The sequence below is a fragment of the Phalangium opilio genome, unplaced genomic scaffold (assembly GCF_054372755.1).
Source record: "Phalangium opilio isolate 3A_F unplaced genomic scaffold, DU_Popi_V2 ptg000019l_1, whole genome shotgun sequence".
NCBI lineage: Eukaryota > Metazoa > Arthropoda > Arachnida > Opiliones > Phalangiidae > Phalangium > Phalangium opilio.
The window spans coordinates 7,331,483-7,353,663 of NW_028324152.1; the positions used below are offsets into that span (position 1 = coordinate 7,331,483).

The window sequence follows — 22,181 nt, forward strand, 5'->3', positions numbered from 1 at the left end:
CTTATGATTTTTGCACTAAACTTTGGAGGCTCATAACTCTTGTTCTACAAGAGGTACTGGGATCTCCTTTGGATATGTTATAGTACTCTTTGCTCCCCATACAAGGATACTTTAAACTTGAGGCTACCTCAATATCGTCGTCAACTTACTTTTTGTCTCACTTATTGTTAGAAGGTTACTTTTGATTTTTGAAAATATACTTTGCAGGCTCGTAACTCTGTTTCTACTGGAGATACGGGGATGTCCTTAGAGTATGTTATAGACCAATTTGTCCCCCATCTTGCCACACTAAGAATTAGGGCTACGACAAACAGTAGTCGAGTAATTAAGCTAATCGTAAACAAACAAACCCCTCCATAGGAAATACATTAGACTAAATTCTGGAGGCTCGTAACTCTGGTTCTACCAGAGATACGGGGATGTAAATAATGTGACCTTGACACAAATGTTCGGATAATTATAAAGGTCTTTGCATGTTCCAAGCAAAAAAAAAAGCTTCGCGGTTTCGAACCTGTGGCCTTCCGGGAGTGAGGCGGATGCGATAACCGCTACACTAAAGATATGTTATTATTTTTAATCGAAAGAACAGGGTCAAGTAATTAAGCAATACGTGAACAAACAAACCCCTCCATAGAAAATGCATTTGACTATACTTTGCAAGGCCCATAACTCTGTGTCTACTAGAGATACCGGGATGTCCTTAGGATATGTTATAGTCCAATTTGTCATTCATCTAACCATACTAAAAACTTTGGGCTACGACAAACAGGGGCCGAGATATTAAGCAAAATGTTCGTCAACTTTGGTATCGTCTCACTTATTTTTATTATGTTACTTATGATTTTTGCACTAAACTTTGGAGGCTCATAACTCTTGTTCTACAAGAGGTACTGGGATCTCCTTTGGATATGTTATAGTACTCTTTGCTCCCCATACAAGGATACTTTAAACTTGAGGCTACCTCAATATCGTCGTCAACTTACTTTTTGTCTCACTTATTGTTAGAAGGTTACTTTTGATTTTTGAAAATATACTTTGCAGGCTCGTAACTCTGTTTCTACTGGAGATACGGGGATGTCCTTAGAGTATGTTATAGACCAATTTGTCCCCCATCTTGCCACACTAAGAATTAGGGCTACGACAAACAGTAGTCGAGTAATTAAGCTAATCGTAAACAAACAAACCCCTCCATAGGAAATACATTAGACTAAATTCTGGAGGCTCGTAACTCTGGTTCTACCAGAGATACGGGGATGTAAATAATGTGACCTTGACACAAATGTTCGGATAATTATAAAGGTCTTTGCATGTTCCAAGCAAAAAAAAACTTCGCGGTTTCGAACCTGTGGCTTTCCGAGAGTGAGGCGGATGCGATAACCGCTACACTAAAGATATGTTATTATTTTTAATCGAAAGAACAGGGTCAAGTAATTAAGCAATACGTGAACAAACAAACCCCTCCGTAGAAAATGCATTAGACTATACTTTGCAGGCTCGTAACTCTGTATCTACTGGAGATACGGGGATGTCCTTTGAGTATGTTATAGTCCAATTTGTCCCCCATCTAACCATACTAAAAACATTGAGCTACGAGAAACAGTAGTCGAGTAATTAAGCTAATCGTAAACAAACAAACCCCTGCATAGGAAATGCATTAGACTATACTTTGCAGGCCCATAACTCTGTGTCTACTAGAGATACGGGGATGTCCTTAGGATATGTTATAGTCCAAATTGTCCCCCATCTAACCATACTAAAAACTTTGGGCTACGACAAACAGGGGCCGAGTAATTAAGCTAAACGTAAACAAACAACCCGTCCTTAAGAAATGCATTGGACCATACTTTGCAGGCCCATAACTCTGTGTCTACTAGAGATACGGGGATGTCCTTAGGATATGTTATAGTCCAAATTGTCCCCCATCTAACCATACTAAAAACTTTGGGCTACGACAAACAGGGGCCGAGTAATTAAGCTAAACGTAAACAAACAACCCGTCCATAGGAAATGCATTAGACTATATTTTGCAGGCCCATAACTCTGTGTCTACTAGAGATACGGGGATGTCCTTAGGATATGTTATAGTCCAAATTGTCCCCCATCTAACCATACTAAAAACATTGAGCTACGACAAACAAGGGCCGAGATATTAAGCAAAATGTTCGTCAACTTTGGTATCGTCTCACTTATTTTTATTATGTTACTTATGATTTTTGCACTAAACTTTGGAGGCTCATAACTCTTGTTCTACAAGAGATACTGGGATCTCCTTTGGATATGTTATAGTACTCTTTGCTCCCCATACAAGGATACTTTAATCTTGAGGCTACCTCAATATCGTCGTCAACTTATTTTTTGTCTCACTTATTGTTAGAAGGTTACTTTTGATTTTTGAAAATAAACTTTGCAGGCTCGTAACTCTGGTTCTACCAGAGATACGGGGATGTAAATAATGTGACCTTGACACAAATGTTCGGATAATTATAAAGGTCTTTGCATGTTCCAAGCAAAAAAAAAAGCTTCGCGGTTTCGAACCTGTGGCCTTCCGGGAGTGAGGCGGATGCGATAACCGCTACACTAAAGATATGTTATTATTTTTAATCGAAAGAACAGGGTCAAGTAATTAAGCAATACGTGAACAAACAAACCCCTCCATAGATAATGCATTTGACTATACTTTGCAAGGCCCATAACTCTGTGTCTACTAGAGATACCGGGATGTCCTTAGGATATGTTATAGTCCAATTTGTCATTCATCTAACCATACTAAAAACTTTGGGCTACGACAAACAGGGGCCGAGTACTTAAGCGAAACGTAAAGAAACAAACCCCCTCCATAGGAAATGAGTTAGACTATACTTTGCAGGCTCGTAACTCTGTTTCCACTGGAGATACGGGGATATCCTTTGAGTATGTTATAGTCCAATTTGTCCCCCATCTAACCATACTAAAAACATTGAGCTACGACAAACAGGGGCCGAGTAATTAAGCTAAACGTAAACAAACAACCCGTCCTTAGGAAATGCATTAGACTATACTTTGCAGGCCCATAACTCTGTGTCTACTAGAGATACGGGGATGTCCTTAGGATATGATATAGTCCAAATTGTCCCCCATCTAACCATACTAAAAACATTGAGCTACGACAAACAGGGGCCGAGATATTAAGCAAAATGTTCGTCAACTTTGGTATCGTCTCACTTATTTTTATTATGTTACTTATGATTTTTGCACTAAACTTTGGAGGCTCATAACTCTTGTTCTACAAGAGGTACTGGGATCTCCTTTGGATATGTTATAGTACTCTTTGCTCCCCATACAAGGATACTTTAAACTTGAGGCTACCTCAATATCGTCGTCAACTTACTTTTTGTCTCACTTATTGTTAGAAGGTTACTTTTGATTTTTGAAAATATACTTTGCAGGCTCGTAACTCTGTTTCTACTGGAGATACGGGGATGTCCTTAGAGTATGTTATAGACCAATTTGTCCCCCATCTTGCCACACTAAGAATTAGGGCTACGACAAACAGTAGTCGAGTAATTAAGCTAATCGTAAACAAACAAACCCCTCCATAGGAAATACATTAGACTAAATTCTGGAGGCTCGTAACTCTGGTTCTACCAGAGATACGGGGATGTAAATAATGTGACCTTGACACAAATGTTCGGATAATTATAAAGGTCTTTGCATGTTCCAAGCAAAAAAAAACTTCGCGGTTTCGAACCTGTGGCTTTCCGAGAGTGAGGCGGATGCGATAACCGCTACACTAAAGATATGTTATTATTTTTAATCGAAAGAACAGGGTCAAGTAATTAAGCAATACGTGAACAAACAAACCCCTCCGTAGAAAATGCATTAGACTATACTTTGCAGGCTCGTAACTCTGTATCTACTGGAGATACGGGGATGTCCTTTGAGTATGTTATAGTCCAATTTGTCCCCCATCTAACCATACTAAAAACATTGAGCTACGAGAAACAGTAGTCGAGTAATTAAGCTAATCGTAAACAAACAAACCCCTGCATAGGAAATGCATTAGACTATACTTTGCAGGCCCATAACTCTGTGTCTACTAGAGATACGGGGATGTCCTTAGGATATGTTATAGTCCAAATTGTCCCCCATCTAACCATACTAAAAACTTTGGGCTACGACAAACAGGGGCCGAGTAATTAAGCTAAACGTAAACAAACAACCCGTCCTTAAGAAATGCATTGGACCATACTTTGCAGGCCCATAACTCTGTGTCTACTAGAGATACGGGGATGTCCTTAGGATATGTTATAGTCCAAATTGTCCCCCATCTAACCATACTAAAAACTTTGGGCTACGACAAACAGGGGCCGAGTAATTAAGCTAAACGTAAACAAACAACCCGTCCATAGGAAATGCATTAGACTATATTTTGCAGGCCCATAACTCTGTGTCTACTAGAGATACGGGGATGTCCTTAGGATATGTTATAGTCCAAATTGTCCCCCATCTAACCATACTAAAAACATTGAGCTACGACAAACAAGGGCCGAGATATTAAGCAAAATGTTCGTCAACTTTGGTATCGTCTCACTTATTTTTATTATGTTACTTATGATTTTTGCACTAAACTTTGGAGGCTCATAACTCTTGTTCTACAAGAGATACTGGGATCTCCTTTGGATATGTTATAGTACTCTTTGCTCCCCATACAAGGATACTTTAATCTTGAGGCTACCTCAATATCGTCGTCAACTTATTTTTTGTCTCACTTATTGTTAGAAGGTTACTTTTGATTTTTGAAAATAAACTTTGCAGGCTCGTAACTCTGGTTCTACCAGAGATACGGGGATGTAAATAATGTGACCTTGACACAAATGTTCGGATAATTATAAAGGTCTTTGCATGTTCCAAGCAAAAAAAAAAGCTTCGCGGTTTCGAACCTGTGGCCTTCCGGGAGTGAGGCGGATGCGATAACCGCTACACTAAAGATATGTTATTATTTTTAATCGAAAGAACAGGGTCAAGTAATTAAGCAATACGTGAACAAACAAACCCCTCCATAGATAATGCATTTGACTATACTTTGCAAGGCCCATAACTCTGTGTCTACTAGAGATACCGGGATGTCCTTAGGATATGTTATAGTCCAATTTGTCATTCATCTAACCATACTAAAAACTTTGGGCTACGACAAACAGGGGCCGAGTACTTAAGCGAAACGTAAAGAAACAAACCCCCTCCATAGGAAATGAGTTAGACTATACTTTGCAGGCTCGTAACTCTGTTTCCACTGGAGATACGGGGATATCCTTTGAGTATGTTATAGTCCAATTTGTCCCCCATCTAACCATACTAAAAACATTGAGCTACGACAAACAGGGGCCGAGTAATTAAGCTAAACGTAAACAAACAACCCGTCCTTAGGAAATGCATTAGACTATACTTTGCAGGCCCATAACTCTGTGTCTACTAGAGATACGGGGATGTCCTTAGGATATGATATAGTCCAAATTGTCCCCCATCTAACCATACTAAAAACATTGAGCTACGACAAACAGGGGCCGAGATATTAAGCAAAATGTTCGTCAACTTTGGTATCGTCTCACTTATTTTTATTATGTTACTTATGATTTTTGCACTAAACTTTGGAGGCTCATAACTCTTGTTCTACAAGAGGTACTGGGATCTCCTTTGGATATGTTATAGTACTCTTTGCTCCCCATACAAGGATACTTTAAACTTGAGGCTACCTCAATATCGTCGTCAACTTACTTTTTGTCTCACTTATTGTTAGAAGGTTACTTTTGATTTTTGAAAATATACTTTGCAGGCTCGTAACTCTGTTTCTACTGGAGATACGGGGATGTCCTTAGAGTATGTTATAGACCAATTTGTCCCCCATCTTGCCACACTAAGAATTAGGGCTACGACAAACAGTAGTCGAGTAATTAAGCTAATCGTAAACAAACAAACCCCTCCATAGGAAATACATTAGACTAAATTCTGGAGGCTCGTAACTCTGGTTCTACCAGAGATACGGGGATGTAAATAATGTGACCTTGACACAAATGTTCGGATAATTATAAAGGTCTTTGCATGTTCCAAGCAAAAAAAAACTTCGCGGTTTCGAACCTGTGGCTTTCCGAGAGTGAGGCGGATGCGATAACCGCTACACTAAAGATATGTTATTATTTTTAATCGAAAGAACAGGGTCAAGTAATTAAGCAATACGTGAACAAACAAACCCCTCCGTAGAAAATGCATTAGACTATACTTTGCAGGCTCGTAACTCTGTATCTACTGGAGATACGGGGATGTCCTTTGAGTATGTTATAGTCCAATTTGTCCCCCATCTAACCATACTAAAAACATTGAGCTACGAGAAACAGTAGTCGAGTAATTAAGCTAATCGTAAACAAACAAACCCCTGCATAGGAAATGCATTAGACTATACTTTGCAGGCCCATAACTCTGTGTCTACTAGAGATACGGGGATGTCCTTAGGATATGTTATAGTCCAAATTGTCCCCCATCTAACCATACTAAAAACTTTGGGCTACGACAAACAGGGGCCGAGTAATTAAGCTAAACGTAAACAAACAACCCGTCCTTAAGAAATGCATTGGACCATACTTTGCAGGCCCATAACTCTGTGTCTACTAGAGATACGGGGATGTCCTTAGGATATGTTATAGTCCAAATTGTCCCCCATCTAACCATACTAAAAACTTTGGGCTACGACAAACAGGGGCCGAGTAATTAAGCTAAACGTAAACAAACAACCCGTCCATAGGAAATGCATTAGACTATATTTTGCAGGCCCATAACTCTGTGTCTACTAGAGATACGGGGATGTCCTTAGGATATGTTATAGTCCAAATTGTCCCCCATCTAACCATACTAAAAACATTGAGCTACGACAAACAAGGGCCGAGATATTAAGCAAAATGTTCGTCAACTTTGGTATCGTCTCACTTATTTTTATTATGTTACTTATGATTTTTGCACTAAACTTTGGAGGCTCATAACTCTTGTTCTACAAGAGATACTGGGATCTCCTTTGGATATGTTATAGTACTCTTTGCTCCCCATACAAGGATACTTTAATCTTGATGCTACCTCAATATCGTCGTCAACTTATTTTTTGTCTCACTTATTGTTAGAAGGTTACTTTTGATTTTTGAAAATAAACTTTGCAGGCTCGTAACTCTGGTTCTACCAGAGATACGGGGATGTAAATAATGTGACCTTGACACAAATGTTCGGATAATTATAAAGGTCTTTGCATGTTCCAAGCAAAAAAAAAAGCTTCGCGGTTTCGAACCTGTGGCCTTCCGGGAGTGAGGCGGATGCGATAACCGCTACACTAAAGATATGTTATTAATTTTAATCGAAAGAACAGGGTCAAGTAATTAAGCAATACGTGAACAAACAAACCCCTCCATAGAAAATGCATTTGACTATACTTTGCAAGGCCCATAACTCTGTGTCTACTAGAGATACCGGGATGTCCTTAGGATATGTTATAGTCCAATTTGTCATTCATCTAACCATACTAAAAACTTTGGGCTACGACAAACAGGGGCCGAGTACTTAAGCGAAACGTAAAGAAACAAACCCCCTCCATAGGAAATGAGTTAGACTATACTTTGCAGGCTCGTAACTCTGTTTCCACTGGAGATACGGGGATATCCTTTGAGTATGTTATAGTCCAATTTGTCCCCCATCTAACCATACTAAAAACATTGAGCTACGACAAACAGGGGCCGAGTAATTAAGCTAAACGTAAACAAACAACCCGTCCTTAGGAAATGCATTAGACTATACTTTGCAGGCCCATAACTCTGTGTCTACTAGAGATACGGGGATGTCCTTAGGATATGATATAGTCCAAATTGTCCCCCATCTAACCATACTAAAAACATTGAGCTACGACAAACAGGGGCCGAGATATTAAGCAAAATGTTCGTCAACTTTGGTATCGTCTCACTTATTTTTATTATGTTACTTATGATTTTTGCACTAAACTTTGGAGGCTCATAACTCTTGTTCTACAAGAGGTACTGGGATCTCCTTTGGATATGTTATAGTACTCTTTGCTCCCCATACAAGGATACTTTAAACTTGAGGCTACCTCAATATCGTCGTCAACTTACTTTTTGTCTCACTTATTGTTAGAAGGTTACTTTTGATTTTTGAAAATATACTTTGCAGGCTCGTAACTCTGTTTCTACTGGAGATACGGGGATGTCCTTAGAGTATGTTATAGACCAATTTGTCCCCCATCTTGCCACACTAAGAATTAGGGCTACGACAAACAGTAGTCGAGTAATTAAGCTAATCGTAAACAAACAAACCCCTCCATAGGAAATACATTAGACTAAATTCTGGAGGCTCGTAACTCTGGTTCTACCAGAGATACGGGGATGTAAATAATGTGACCTTGACACAAATGTTCGGATAATTATAAAGGTCTTTGCATGTTCCAAGCAAAAAAAAACTTCGCGGTTTCGAACCTGTGGCTTTCCGAGAGTGAGGCGGATGCGATAACCGCTACACTAAAGATATGTTATTATTTTTAATCGAAAGAACAGGGTCAAGTAATTAAGCAATACGTGAACAAACAAACCCCTCCGTAGAAAATGCATTAGACTATACTTTGCAGGCTCGTAACTCTGTATCTACTGGAGATACGGGGATGTCCTTTGAGTATGTTATAGTCCAATTTGTCCCCCATCTAACCATACTAAAAACATTGAGCTACGAGAAACAGTAGTCGAGTAATTAAGCTAATCGTAAACAAACAAACCCCTGCATAGGAAATGCATTAGACTATACTTTGCAGGCCCATAACTCTGTGTCTACTAGAGATACGGGGATGTCCTTAGGATATGTTATAGTCCAAATTGTCCCCCATCTAACCATACTAAAAACTTTGGGCTACGACAAACAGGGGCCGAGTAATTAAGCTAAACGTAAACAAACAACCCGTCCTTAAGAAATGCATTGGACCATACTTTGCAGGCCCATAACTCTGTGTCTACTAGAGATACGGGGATGTCCTTAGGATATGTTATAGTCCAAATTGTCCCCCATCTAACCATACTAAAAACTTTGGGCTACGACAAACAGGGGCCGAGTAATTAAGCTAAACGTAAACAAACAACCCGTCCATAGGAAATGCATTAGACTATATTTTGCAGGCCCGTAACTCTGTGTCTACTAGAGATACGGGGATGTCCTTAGGATATGTTATAGTCCAAATTGTCCCCCATCTAACCATACTAAAAACATTGAGCTACGACAAACAGGGGCCGAGATATTAAGCAAAATGTTCGTCAACTTTGGTATCGTCTCACTTATTTTTATTATGTTACTTATGATTTTTGCACTAAACTTTGGAGGCTCATAACTCTTGTTCTACAAGAGATACTGGGATCTCCTTTGGATATGTTATAGTACTCTTTGCTCCCCATACAAGGATACTTTAATCTTGAGGCTACCTCAATATCGTCGTCAACTTATTTTTTGTCTCACTTATTGTTAGAAGGTTACTTTTGATTTTTGAAAATAAACTTTGCAGGCTCGTAACTCTGGTTCTACCAGAGATACGGGGATGTAAATAATGTGACCTTGACACAAATGTTCGGATAATTATAAAGGTCTTTGCATGTTCCAAGCAAAAAAAAAAGCTTCGCGGTTTCGAACCTGTGGCCTTCCGGGAGTGAGGCGGATGCGATAACCGCTACACTAAAGATATGTTATTATTTTTAATCGAAAGAACAGGGTCAAGTAATTAAGCAATACGTGAACAAACAAACCCCTCCATAGAAAATGCATTTGACTATACTTTGCAAGGCCCATAACTCTGTGTCTACTAGAGATACCGGGATGTCCTTAGGATATGTTATAGTCCAATTTGGCATTCATCTAACCATACTAAAAACTTTGGGCTACGACAAACAGGGGCCGAGTACTTAAGCGAAACGTAAAGAAACAAACCCCCTCCATAGGAAATGAGTTAGACTATACTTTGCAGGCTCGTAACTCTGTTTCCACTGGAGATACGGGGATATCCTTTGAGTATGTTATAGTCCAATTTGTCCCCCATCTAACCATACTAAAAACATTGAGCTACGACAAACAGGGGCCGAGTAATTAAGCTAAACGTAAACAAACAACCCGTCCTTAGGAAATGCATTAGACTATACTTTGCAGGCCCATAACTCTGTGTCTACTAGAGATACGGGGATGTCCTTAGGATATGATATAGTCCAAATTGTCCCCCATCTAACCATACTAAAAACATTGAGCTACGACAAACAGGGGCCGAGATATTAAGCAAAATGTTCGTCAACTTTGGTATCGTCTCACTTATTTTTATTATGTTACTTATGATTTTTGCACTAAACTTTGGAGGCTCATAACTCTTGTTCTACAAGAGGTACTGGGATCTCCTTTGGATATGTTATAGTACTCTTTGCTCCCCATACAAGGATACTTTAAACTTGAGGCTACCTCAATATCGTCGTCAACTTACTTTTTGTCTCACTTATTGTTAGAAGGTTACTTTTGATTTTTGAAAATATACTTTGCAGGCTCGTAACTCTGTTTCTACTGGATATACGGGGATGTCCTTAGAGTATGTTATAGACCAATTTGTCCCCCATCTTGCCACACTAAGAATTAGGGCTACGACAAACAGTAGTCGAGTAATTAAGCTAATCGTAAACAAACAAACCCCTCCATAGGAAATACATTAGACTAAATTCTGGAGGCTCGTAACTCTGGTTCTACCAGAGATACGGGGATGTAAATAATGTGACCTTGACACAAATGTTCGGATAATTATAAAGGTCTTTGCATGTTCCAAGCAAAAAAAAACTTCGCGGTTTCGAACCTGTGGCCTTCCGAGAGTGAGGCGGATGCGATATACGCTACACTAAAGATATGTTATTATTTTTAATCGTAAGAACAGGGTCAAGTAATTAAGCAATACGTGAACAAACAAACCCCTCCATAGAAAATGCATTAGACTATACTTTGCAGGCTCGTAACTCTGTATCTACTGGAGATACGGGGATGTCCTTTGAGTATGTTATAGTCCAATTTGTCTCCCATCTAACCATACTAAAACATTGAGCTACGACAAACAGTAGTCGAGTAATTAAGCTAATCGTAAACAAACAAACCCCTGCATAGGAAATGCATTAGACTATACTTTGCAGGCCCATAACTCTGTGTCTACTAGAGATACGGGGATGTCCTTAGGATATGTTATAGTCCAAATTGTCCCCCATCTAACCATACTAAAAACTTTGGGCTACGACAAACAGGGGCCGACTAATTAAGCTAAACGTAAACAAACAACCCGTCCATAGGAAATGCATTAGACTATACTTTGCAGGCCCATAACTCTGTGTCTACTAGAGATACGGGGATGTCCTTAGGATATGTTATAGTCCAAATTGTCCCCCATCTAACCATACTAAAAACATTGAGCTACGACAAACAAGGGCCGAGATATTAAGCAAAATGTTCGTCAACTTTGGTATCGTCTCACTTATTTTTATTATGTTACTTATGATTTTTGCACTAAACTTTGGAGGCTCATAACTCTTGTTCTGCAAGAGATACTGGGATCTCCTTTGGAAATGTTATAGTACTCTTTGCTCCCCATACAAGGATACTTTAAACTTGAGGCTACCTCAATATCGTCGTCAACTTATTTTTTGTCTCACTTATTGTTAGAAGGTTACTTTTGATTTTTGAAAATAAAGTTTGCAGGCTCGTAACTCTGGTTCTACCAGAGATACGGGGATGTAAATAATGTGACCTTGACACAAATGTTCGGATAATTATAAAGGTCTTTGCATGTTCCAAGCAAAAAAAAAAAAAATTCGCGGTTTCGAACCTGTGGCCTTCCGGGAGTGAGGCGGATGCGATAACCGCTACACTAAAGATATGTTATTATTTTTAATTGAAAGAACAGGTTCAAGTAATTAAGCAATACATGAACAAACAAACCCCTCCTTGTTCACAGTGGCTGGTGCTCTGAAGTGTGAAAAATTGAGATTCCAAATTTTTCGTCGGTTGCTGATAAAATAAGAGATATTCGATTTTATTTTTTATATAGCGGGCGTTGAATGTTTCACGAAAGTACGTTGGTCTTGAATTTACACGCCAGTTTTTTTAGGTTGCGACGCAATAACAGAAGATTTTTTAACACGGTTTGCTAGTTACTCGTTTTTGATGGGGCCGGATTTGGCAACAAAACTAATCGATCACGAGCGAAAGCGAACTGACTTCTCACAAGTAGGGCACAACAGAAAGATAGCAATAATCACGGTAGTGGGAGCGTCGAGAATGCAGTTAGATCTTGTTACCAGTGACTGAAGCTCCAAAGCGTTGAGATCACAATTTAAATCCTCGGTTGTAGATGAGATAAGCGAGAGTAGTTCCTTTCTTTTTTTTTAGAAGCGGGCGTTGATTTTTTTAAGAAGACCGATGCTCTTGGCTTTGCACGCCAGGTCTTTTTTAAGCGACGCAAGAACGGATGTTTTTTGTTTCAGCACGGATTGTAAGTTATGCGTTAATGGTACTTATCACGAGGCAAATACGGGTCTTGGAGAAAGCTGTCCACCAGCAAAAGCGGGATGACTTACGACGATTTGCAAGTAGCTAAGCCGACGGTAGCGATCACAGTGGAAGGCGAGACGTTGAATACGTTAAAGGTGATCATTCATACCTGAAAGATAGAATACAGTTAGTCCTTGTTCACAGTGGCTGGGGCTCTGAAGAGTGAAAAATTGAGATTCCAAATTTTTCGTCGGTTGCTGATAAAATAAGAGATATTCGATTTTATTTTTTATATAGCGGGCGTTGAATGTTTCACGAAAGTACGTTGGTCTTGAATTTACACGCCATTTTTTTTAGGTTGCGACGCAATAACAGAAGATTTTTTAACACGGTTTGCTAGTTACTCGTTTTTGATGGGGCCGGATTTGGCAACAAAACTAATCGATCACGAGCGAAAGCGAACTGACTTCTCACAAGTAGGGCACAACAGAAAGATAGCAATAATCACGGTAGTGGGAGCGTCGAGAATGCAGTTAGATCTTGTTACCAGTGACTGTAGTATTTCTTCACTATTTTCAAATATGTTCACTGAAACCATTATTTTTATACTTTTTGCTTTAATTCAAGCAAATGTAACGATATTCAATCAAAAAACTGTTAAAATTAAATTCTTCAATCAGAAATCGTTGTCACGGATTTTGTATCTTGAAGAAGAAAAACATGCGATTTTTTCGGTACTTTTTTGAATGCATTTTTTTCTGGAGAAATTTTTGACCCAATTCAGCTTAATTCCCTATAAAACACTCATTAAAAGTGATTTCATCTCGATTGAACAATAAATAAAAATGTACCTCGATTTTTAATAACATTTTCAAAATCGACGTTTCACGGCCAAAGAAGCATATTTTGAGTATTTCTTCACTATTTTCAAATGTAACCACTGAAACCATTATTTTTATACTTTTTGCTTTAATTCAAGCAAATATAACGATATTCATTCAAAAAACTGTTAAAATTCAATTTTTCAATAAGAAATCGTTGTCACGGATTTTGTATCTTGAAGAAGAAAAACATGCGATTTTTTCGGTACACTTTTGAATGCATTTTTTTCTGGAGAAATGTTTGACCGAATTCAGCTTAATTCCCTATAAAACACTCAATAAAAGTGATTTCATCTCGATTGAACAATAAATAAAAATGTACCTCGATTTTTAATAACATTTTCAAAATCGACGTTTCACGGCCAAAGAATCATACTTTGAGTATTTCTTCACTATTTTCAAATATATTCATTGAAACCATTATTTTTATACTTTTTGCTTTAATTCAAGCAATGTAACGATATTCATTCAAAAAACTTAAAATTCAATTTTCAATAAAAAATCGTATTCACGGATTTTGTGTCTTGAAGAAGAAAAACCTGCGATTTTTTCGGTACTTTTTTGAATGCATTTTTTTTTTGGAGAAATTTTTGACCGAATTCAGCTTAATTCCCTATAAAACACTCATTGAAAGTGGTGGTTCGAGCCCACCCGGGACCGGTGTTGTGGGATCTCAAATGTAACGTAAAAACCAAAGTTTTTCCACAATACCTGACAACCATTTAATTTTTGGGTTTCCGTGCAGCATTGGTTAGCGCTTTCGGCTATGAACCGAAAGGTTGGTGGTTCGTGCCCATCCGGGAGCGGTGTTGTGAGGTCTCAGATGTGACGTAAAAAGTCAGAGTTTTTCCACAATACCTGACAAACATTTAATATTTGGGCTTCCGTGGCGCAATGGTTAGCGCGCTCAACTGTTATTCAAAAGGTTGGTGGTTCGAGCGTACCCGGGAGTGGTGTTGTGATGTCTCAGATGTGACGTAAAAAGTCGAGGTTTTTCCACAATACCTGACGACCATTTAATATTTGGGCTTCCGTGGCGCAATGGTTAGCGCGTTCGGCTGTTAACCGAAAGGTTAGTGGTTCGAGCCCACCCGAAAGCGGTGTTGTGAGGTCTCAGATGTAACGTAAAATGTCATAGTTTTTCCACAATAACTGACGAACATTTAATATTTGGGCTTCCGTGGAGCAATGGTTAGCGCGTTCAGCAGTTAACCGAAAGGTTGGTGTTTCGAGCCCACCCAGGAGAGGCGTTGTGGGGTCTCAGATGTAGCTTAAAAAGTCAAAACTTTTCCACAATACGGGACAAACATTTAATTTCTGAATTTCCGTGGCTCAATGGTTAGCTCGTACAGCTGTTAACCGAAAGTTTGGTGGTTCGAGCCCACCCGGGAAAGGTGTTGTGAGGTCTCAGATGTGACGTAAAAAGTCAAAGTTTTTCCACAATACCTGACGACCATATAAGTTTCTAGCTTCCATGGCGCAATGGTTGGCGCGTTCGGCTGTTAACCGAAAGGTTGGTGGTTCGAGCCCATCCGGGAGCGGTGTTGTGAGGTCTCAGATGTGACGTAAAAAGTCAAGAGTTTTCCACAATACCTGACGACCATTTAATATTTGGGCTTCCGTGGCGCAATGGTTAGCGCGTTCAGCTGTTAATCAAAAGCTGGTGGTTTAAGCCCTCCCGGGAGCGGTGTTGTAATGTCTCAGATGTGACGTAAAAAGTCAAGAGTTTTCCACAATACCTGACGACCATTTAATATTTGGGCTTCCGTGGCGCAATGGTTAGCGCGTTCAGCTGTTAATCAAAAGCTGGTGGTTTAAGCCCTCCCGGGAGCGGTGTTGTAAGGTCTCAGATGTGACGTAAAAAGTCAGAGTTTTTCCACAATACGAGACAACCATATAATTTCTGAACTTCCGTGGCTCAATGGTTAGCGCGTTCGGCTGTTAACCAGTAAGTTGGTGGTTCTAGCCCACCCGAAACCGGTGTTGTGAGGTCTCAGATGTGGCGTAAAAAGTCAAGGTTTTTCCACAATACCTGACGACCATTCAATTTTTGGGCTTCCGTGGCGCAATGGTTAGCGCGTTCAGCTGTTATTCAAAAGAGTGGTGGTTTGAGCCCTCCCGGGAGCGGTGCTGTGAGGTCTCAGATGTAACGTAAAATGTCAGAGTTTTTCCACAATAACTGACGAACATTTAATTTTTGGGCTTCCGTGGAGCAATGGTTAGTGCGTTCAGCAGTTAACCGAAAGGTTGGTGGTTCGAGCCCACCCGGGAGAGGTGTTGTGGGGTCTCAGGTGTAGCGTAAAAAGTCAAAACTTTTCCACAATACGGGACAACCATTTAATTCCTGAGCTTCCGTGGCTTAATGGTTAGCGCGTTCGGCTGTTAACCAATAGGTTGGTGGTTCGAGCCCATCTGGGAGCGGTGTTGTGAGGTCTCAGATGTAACGTAAAAAGTCAAACGTTTTCCACAATAACTGACGAACCGAAAGTTTGGTGGTTCGAGCCCATCCGGGAGCGTTTTGTGGTGTGTCAGATGTAACGTGAAAAGTCAGAGTTTTTCCACAATACCTGACGAACATTTAATTTTTGGGCTTCCGTGGCGCAATGGTTAGTGCGCTCAGCTGTTATTCTAAAGGTTGGTGGTTCGAGCCCCTCCGGGAGCGTTTTGTGGGGTCTCAGATGTAACGTAAAAAGTCAGAGTTTTTCCACAATACGAGACAACCATATAATTTCTGAACTTCCGTGGCTCAATGGTTAGCGCGTTCGGCTGTTAACCAGTAAGTTGGTGGTTCGAGCCCACCCGAAACCGGTGTTGTGAGGTCTCAGATGTGGCGTAAAAAGTCAAGGTTTTTCCACAATACGAGACAACCATATAATTTCTGAACTTCCGTGGCTCAATGGTTAGCGCGTTCGGCTGTTAACCAGTAAGTTGGTGGTTCGAGCCCACCCGAAATCGGTGTTGTGAGGTCTCAGATGTGGCGTAAAAAGTCAAGGTTTTTCCACAATACCTGACGACCATTCAATTTTTGGGCTTCCGTGGCGCAATGGTTAGCGCGTTCAGCTGTTATTCAAAAGAGTGGTGGTTTGAGCCCTCCCGGGAGCGGTGCTGTGAGGTCTCAGATGTAACGTAAAATGTCAGAGTTTTTCCACAATAACTGACGAACATTTAATTTTTGGGCTTCCGTGGCATAATGGTTAATGCGTTCAGCAGTTAACCGAAAGGTGGGTGGTTCGAGCCCACCCGGGAGAGGTGTTGTGGGGTCCCAGATGTAGCGTAAAAAGTCAAAACTTTTCCACAATACGGGACAACCATTTAATTCCTGAGCTTCCGTGGCTCAATGGTTAGCGCGTTCGGCTGTTAACCAATAGGTTGGTGGTTCGAGCCCACCCGGGAGCGGTGTTGTGGGGTCTCAGATGTAGCATAAAAATTCAAAACTTTTCCACAATACGTGATAACCATTTAATTTCTGAGCTTCCGTGGCTTAATTGTTAGCGCGTTCGGCTGTTAACCAATAGGTTGGTGGTTCGAGCCCACCCGGGACCGGTGTTGTGGGATCTCAAATGTAACGTAAAAACCAAAGTTTTTCCACAATACCTGACGACCATTGAATTTTTGGGTTTCCGTAGCGCATTGGTTAGCGCGTTCGGCTATGAACCGAAAGGTTGGTGGTTCGTGCCCATCCGGGAGCGGTGTTGTGAGGTCTCAGATGTGACGTAAAAAGTCAGAGTTTTTCCACAATACCTGACGAACATTTAATTTTTGGGCTTCCGTGGCGCAATGGTTAGCGCGCTCAGCTGTTAATCGAAAGGTTGGTGGTTCGAGCCCATCCGGGAGCGGTGTTGTGAGGTCTCAGATGTGACGTAAAAAGTCAGAGTTTTTCCACAATACCTGACGAACATTTAATTTTTGGGCGTCCGTGGCGAATGGTTAGCGCGTTCGGCTGTTAATCGAAAGGTTGGTGGTTCGAGCCCATCCGGGAGCGGTGTTGTGAGGTCTCAGATGTAGCGTGAAAAGTCAAACTTTTCCATAATACGTGATAACCATTTATTTTCTGAGCTTCCGTGGCTCAATTGTTAGCGCGTTCGGCTTTTAACCAATAGGTTGGTGGTTCGAGCCCACCCGGGAGCGGTGTTTTGGGATCTCAAATGTAACGTAAATAGCCTAAGTTTTACCTCAATACCTGACGAACATTTCATTTTTGGGCTTCCGTGGCGCAATAATTAGCGCGTCCAGCTGTTAATCGAAAGGTTGGTGGTTCGAGCCCACCCGGGAGCGGTGTTGTGGGATCTCAAATGTAACGTAAAAACCAAAGTTTTTCCACAATACCTGACGACCATTGAATTTTTGGGTTTCCGTAGCGCATTGGTTAGCGCGTTCGGCTATGAACCGAAAGGTTGGTGGTTCGTGCCCATCCGGGAGCGGTGTTGTGAGGTCTCAGATGTGACGTAAAAAGTCAGAGTTTTTCCACAATACCTGACGAACATTTAATTTTTGGGCTTCCGTGGCGCAATGGTTAGCGCGCTCAGCTGTTAATCGAAAGGTTGGTGGTTCGAGCCCATCCGGGAGCGGTGTTGTGAGGTCTCAGATGTGACGTAAAAAGTCAGAGTTTTTCCACAATACCTGACGAACATTTAATTTTTGGGCGTCCGTGGCGAATGGTTAGCGCGTTCGGCTGTTAATCGAAAGGTTGGTGGTTCGAGCCCATCCGGGAGCGGTGTTGTGAGGTCTCAGATGTAGCGTGAAAAGTCAAACTTTTCCATAATACGTGATAACCATTTATTTTCTGAGCTTCCGTGGCTCAATTGTTAGCGCGTTCGGCTTTTAACCAATAGGTTGGTGGTTCGAGCCCACCCGGGAGCGGTGTTTTGGGATCTCAAATGTAACGTAAATAGCCTAAGTTTTACCTCAATACCTGACGAACATTTCATTTTTGGGCTTCCGTGGCGCAATAATTAGCGCGTCCAGCTGTTAATCGAAAGGTTGGTGGTTCGAGCCCACCCGGGAGCGGTGTTGTGGGATCTGTAATGTAACGTAAAAACCCAAATTTTCCCACAATACCTGACGACCATTTAATTTTTGGGCGTCCGTGGCGCAATGGTTAGCGCGTTCGGCTGTTAACCGAAAGGTTGGTGGTTCGTGCCCATCCGGGAGCGGTGTTGTGAGGTCTCAGATGTGACGTAAAAAGTCAGAGTTTTTCCACAATACCTGACGAACATTTAATTTTTGGGCTTCCGTGGCGCAATGGTTAGCGCGTCCAGCTATTAATCGAAAGGTTGGTGGTTCGAGCCCACCCGGGAGCGGTGTTGTGGGATCTCAAATGTAACGTAGAAAGCCAAAGTTTTTCCACAATACCTGACTACCATTTAATTTTTGGGCTTCCTTGGCGCAATGGTTAGCGCGTTCGGCTGTTGACCGAAAGGTTGGTGGTTCGAGCCCACCTTGGAGAGGTGCTGTAGGGTCTCAGATGTAACGTAAAAAGTCATAACTTATCCACAATACCTAACAACCATTTAATTTCTGAGCTTCTGTGGCTCACTGGTTAGCGCGTTCGGCTGTTAACCAATAGGTTGGTGGTTCGAGCCCATCCGGGAGAAGTGTTGTGACGTCTCAGATGTAACGTAAAATGTCAGAGTTTTTCCACAATACCTGACGAGCATTTAATTTTTGGGCTTCCGTGGCTCAATGGTTAGAACGTTCGGCTGTTAACCAATAGGTTGGTGGTTCGAGTCCTCCCGGGAGCGGTGTTGTGACGTCTCAGATGTAACGTAAAATGTCAGAGTTTTTCCACATTACCTGACGAGCATTTAATTTTTGGGCTTCCGTGGCGCAATGGTTAGCGCGTTCAGCTGTTAATCGAAAGGTTGGTGGTTCGAGCCCTTCCGGGAGCGGTGTTGTGTGGTCTCAGATGTGAAGTAAAAAGTCAAAGTTTTACCTCAATACCTGACGAAAATTTAATTTTTGGGCTTCAGTGGCGCAATGGTCAGCGCGTTCAGCTGTTAACCAATAGGTTGGTGGTTCGAGCCCACCCGGGAGCGGTGTTTTGGGATCTCAGATGTAACGTAAAATGTCAGAGTTTTTCCACAATACCTGACGAGCATTTAATTTTTGGGCTTCCGTGGCTCAATGGTTAGAGCGTTCAGCTGTTAACCAATAGGCTGGTGGTTCGAGCCCATCCGGGAGCGGTGTTGTGTGGTCTCAGATGTGAAGTAAAAAGTCAAAGTTTTACCTCAATACCTGACGACCATTTAATTTTTGGGCGTCCGTGGCGCAATGGTTAGCGCGTTCGGCTGTTAACCGAAAGGTTGGTGGTTCGAGCCCATCCGGGAGCGGTGCTGTGAGGTCTCAGATGTGAAGTAAAAAGTCAAAGTTTTACCTCAATACCAGACGACCATTTAATATTTGGGCTTCCGTTGCGCTATGGTTAGCGCGTTCGGCTGTTAACCGAAAGGTTGGTGGTTCGAGCGTACCCGGGAGCGGTGTTGTGATGTCTCAGATGTGACGTAAAAAGTCGAGGTTTTTCCACAATACCTGACGACCATTTAATATTTGGGCTTCCGTGGCGCAATGGTTAGCGCGTTCAGCAGTTAACTGAAAGGTTGGTGTTTCGAGCCCACCCAGGAGAGGTGTTGTGGGGTCTCAGATGTAGCGTAAAAAGTCAAAACTTTTTCACAATACGGGACAAACATTAATTTCTCAACTTCCGTGGCTCAATGGTTAGCGCGTTCGTCTGTTAACCAATAGGTTGGTGGTTCGAGCCCATCTGGGAGCGGTGTTGTGAGGTCTCAGATGTAACGTAAAAAGTCAAACGTTTTCCACAATAACTGACGAACCGAAAGTTTGGTGGTTCGAGCCCATCCGGGAGCGTTTTGTGGTGTCTCAGATGTAACGTGAAAAGTCAGAGTTTTTCCACAATACCTGACGAACATTTAATTTTTGGGCTTCCGTGGCGCAATGGTTAGTGCGCTCAGCTGTTATTCAAAAGGTTGGTGGTTCGAGCCCCTCCGGGAGCGTTTTGTGGGGTCTCAGATATAACGTAAAAAGTCAGAGTTTCTCCACAATACCTGACAACCAATTAATTACTGAGCTTCCGTGGCTCAATGTTTAGCGCGTTCGGCTGATAACCAACAGGTTGGTGGTTCGAGCCCATCCGGGAGCGGTGTTGTGAGGTCTCAGATGTAACGTAAAATGTCATAGTTTTTCCACAGCACCTGACGACCATTTAAATTTTGGGCTTCCGTGGCTCAATGGTTAGCGCGTTCGTCTGTTAACCAATAGGTTGGTGGTTCGAGCCCATCTGGGAGCGGTGTTGTGAGGTCTCAGATGTAACGTAAAAAGTCAAACGTTTTCCACAATAACTGACGAACCGAAAGTTTGGTGGTTCGAGCCCATCCGGGAGCGTTTTGTGGTGTCTCAGATGTAACGTGAAAAGTCAGAGTTTTTCCACAATACCTGACGACCTTTTAATATTTGGGCTTCCGTTGCGCAATGGTTAGCGCGTTCGGCTGTTAACCGAAAGGTTGGTGGTTCGAGCCCACCCGGGAGCGTTGTTGTTGGATCTCTAATGTAACGTAAAAAGCCAAAGTTCTTCCACAATACCTGACGACCATTTAATTTTTGGGCGTCCGTGGCGCAATGGTTAGCGCGTTCGGCTGTTAACCGAAAGGTTGGTGGTTCGAGCCCATCCGGGAGCCGTGTTGTGACGTCTCAAATGTTACGTAAAATGTCAGAGTTTTTCCACAATACCTGACGAACATTTAATTTTTGGGCTTCCGTGGCGCAATAATTAGCGCGTCCAGCTATTAATCGAAAGGTTGGTGGTTCGAGCCCACCCGGGAGCGGTGTTGTGGGATCTCAAATGTAACGTAGAAAGCCAAAGTTTTTCTACAATACCTGACGAACATTTAATTTTTGGGCTTCCGTGGCTCAATGGTTAGAGCGTTCGGCTGTTAACCAATAGGTTGGTGGTTCGGGCCCTCCCGGGAGCGGTGTTGTGACGTCTCAGATGTAACGTAAAATGTCAGAGTTTTTCTACAATACCTGACGAACATTTAATATTTGGGCTTCCGTGGCTCAATGGTTAGAGCTTTCGGCTGTTAACCAATAGGTTGGTGGTTCGGGCCCTCCCGGGAGCGGTGTTGTGACGTCTCAGATGTAACGTAAAATGTCAGAGTTTTTCCACAATACCTGACGAACATTTAATTTTTGGGCTTCCGTGGCTCAATGGTTAGAGCGTTCGGCTGTTAACCAATAGGTTGGTGGTTCGGGCCCTCCCGGGAGCGGTGTTGTCACGTCTCAGATGTAACGTAAAATGTCAGAGTTTTTCCACAATACCTGACGAACATTTAATTTTTGGGCTTCCGTGGCTCAATTGTTAGCGCGTTCGGCTGTTAACCAATAGGTTGGTGGTTCGAGCCCACCCGGGAGCGGTGTTTTGGGATCTCAAATGTAACGTAAAAACCCAAAGTTTTTCCACAATACCTGACGACCATTTAATTTTTGGGCGTCCGTGGCGCAATGGTTAGCGCGTTCGGCTGTTAACCGAAACGGTGGTGGTTCGAGCCCATCCGGGAGCGGTGCTGTGAGGTCTCAGATGTGAAGTAAAAAGTCAAAGTTTTACCTCAATACCTGACGACCATTTAATATTTGGGCTTCCGTTGCGCTATGGTTAGCGCGTTCGGCTGTTAACCAATAGGTTGGTGGTTCGAGCCCACCCGGGAGCGGTGTTGTGGGATCTCTAATGTA

At 41.9% G+C, this 22,181-nt stretch overlaps 3 non-coding genes across 3 annotated transcripts; all 3 read left to right on the forward strand.

Annotated features, from left to right (window-relative positions):
* Positions 1-17,055: 17,055 nt before the first annotated feature.
* Positions 17,056-17,128, forward strand: TRNAH-AUG (transfer RNA histidin (anticodon AUG)). The gene has a single exon. It is a non-coding gene; the product is annotated as a tRNA-His (tRNA).
* Positions 17,129-17,787: 659 nt separating this feature from the next.
* TRNAH-AUG (transfer RNA histidin (anticodon AUG)) lies at positions 17,788-17,860 on the forward strand. Its single transcript has one exon. It is a non-coding gene; the product is annotated as a tRNA-His (tRNA).
* An 806-nt stretch (positions 17,861-18,666) lies between these two features.
* TRNAN-AUU (transfer RNA asparagine (anticodon AUU)) lies at positions 18,667-18,739 on the forward strand. Its single transcript has one exon. It is a non-coding gene; the product is annotated as a tRNA-Asn (tRNA).
* Positions 18,740-22,181: the final 3,442 nt, after the last annotated feature.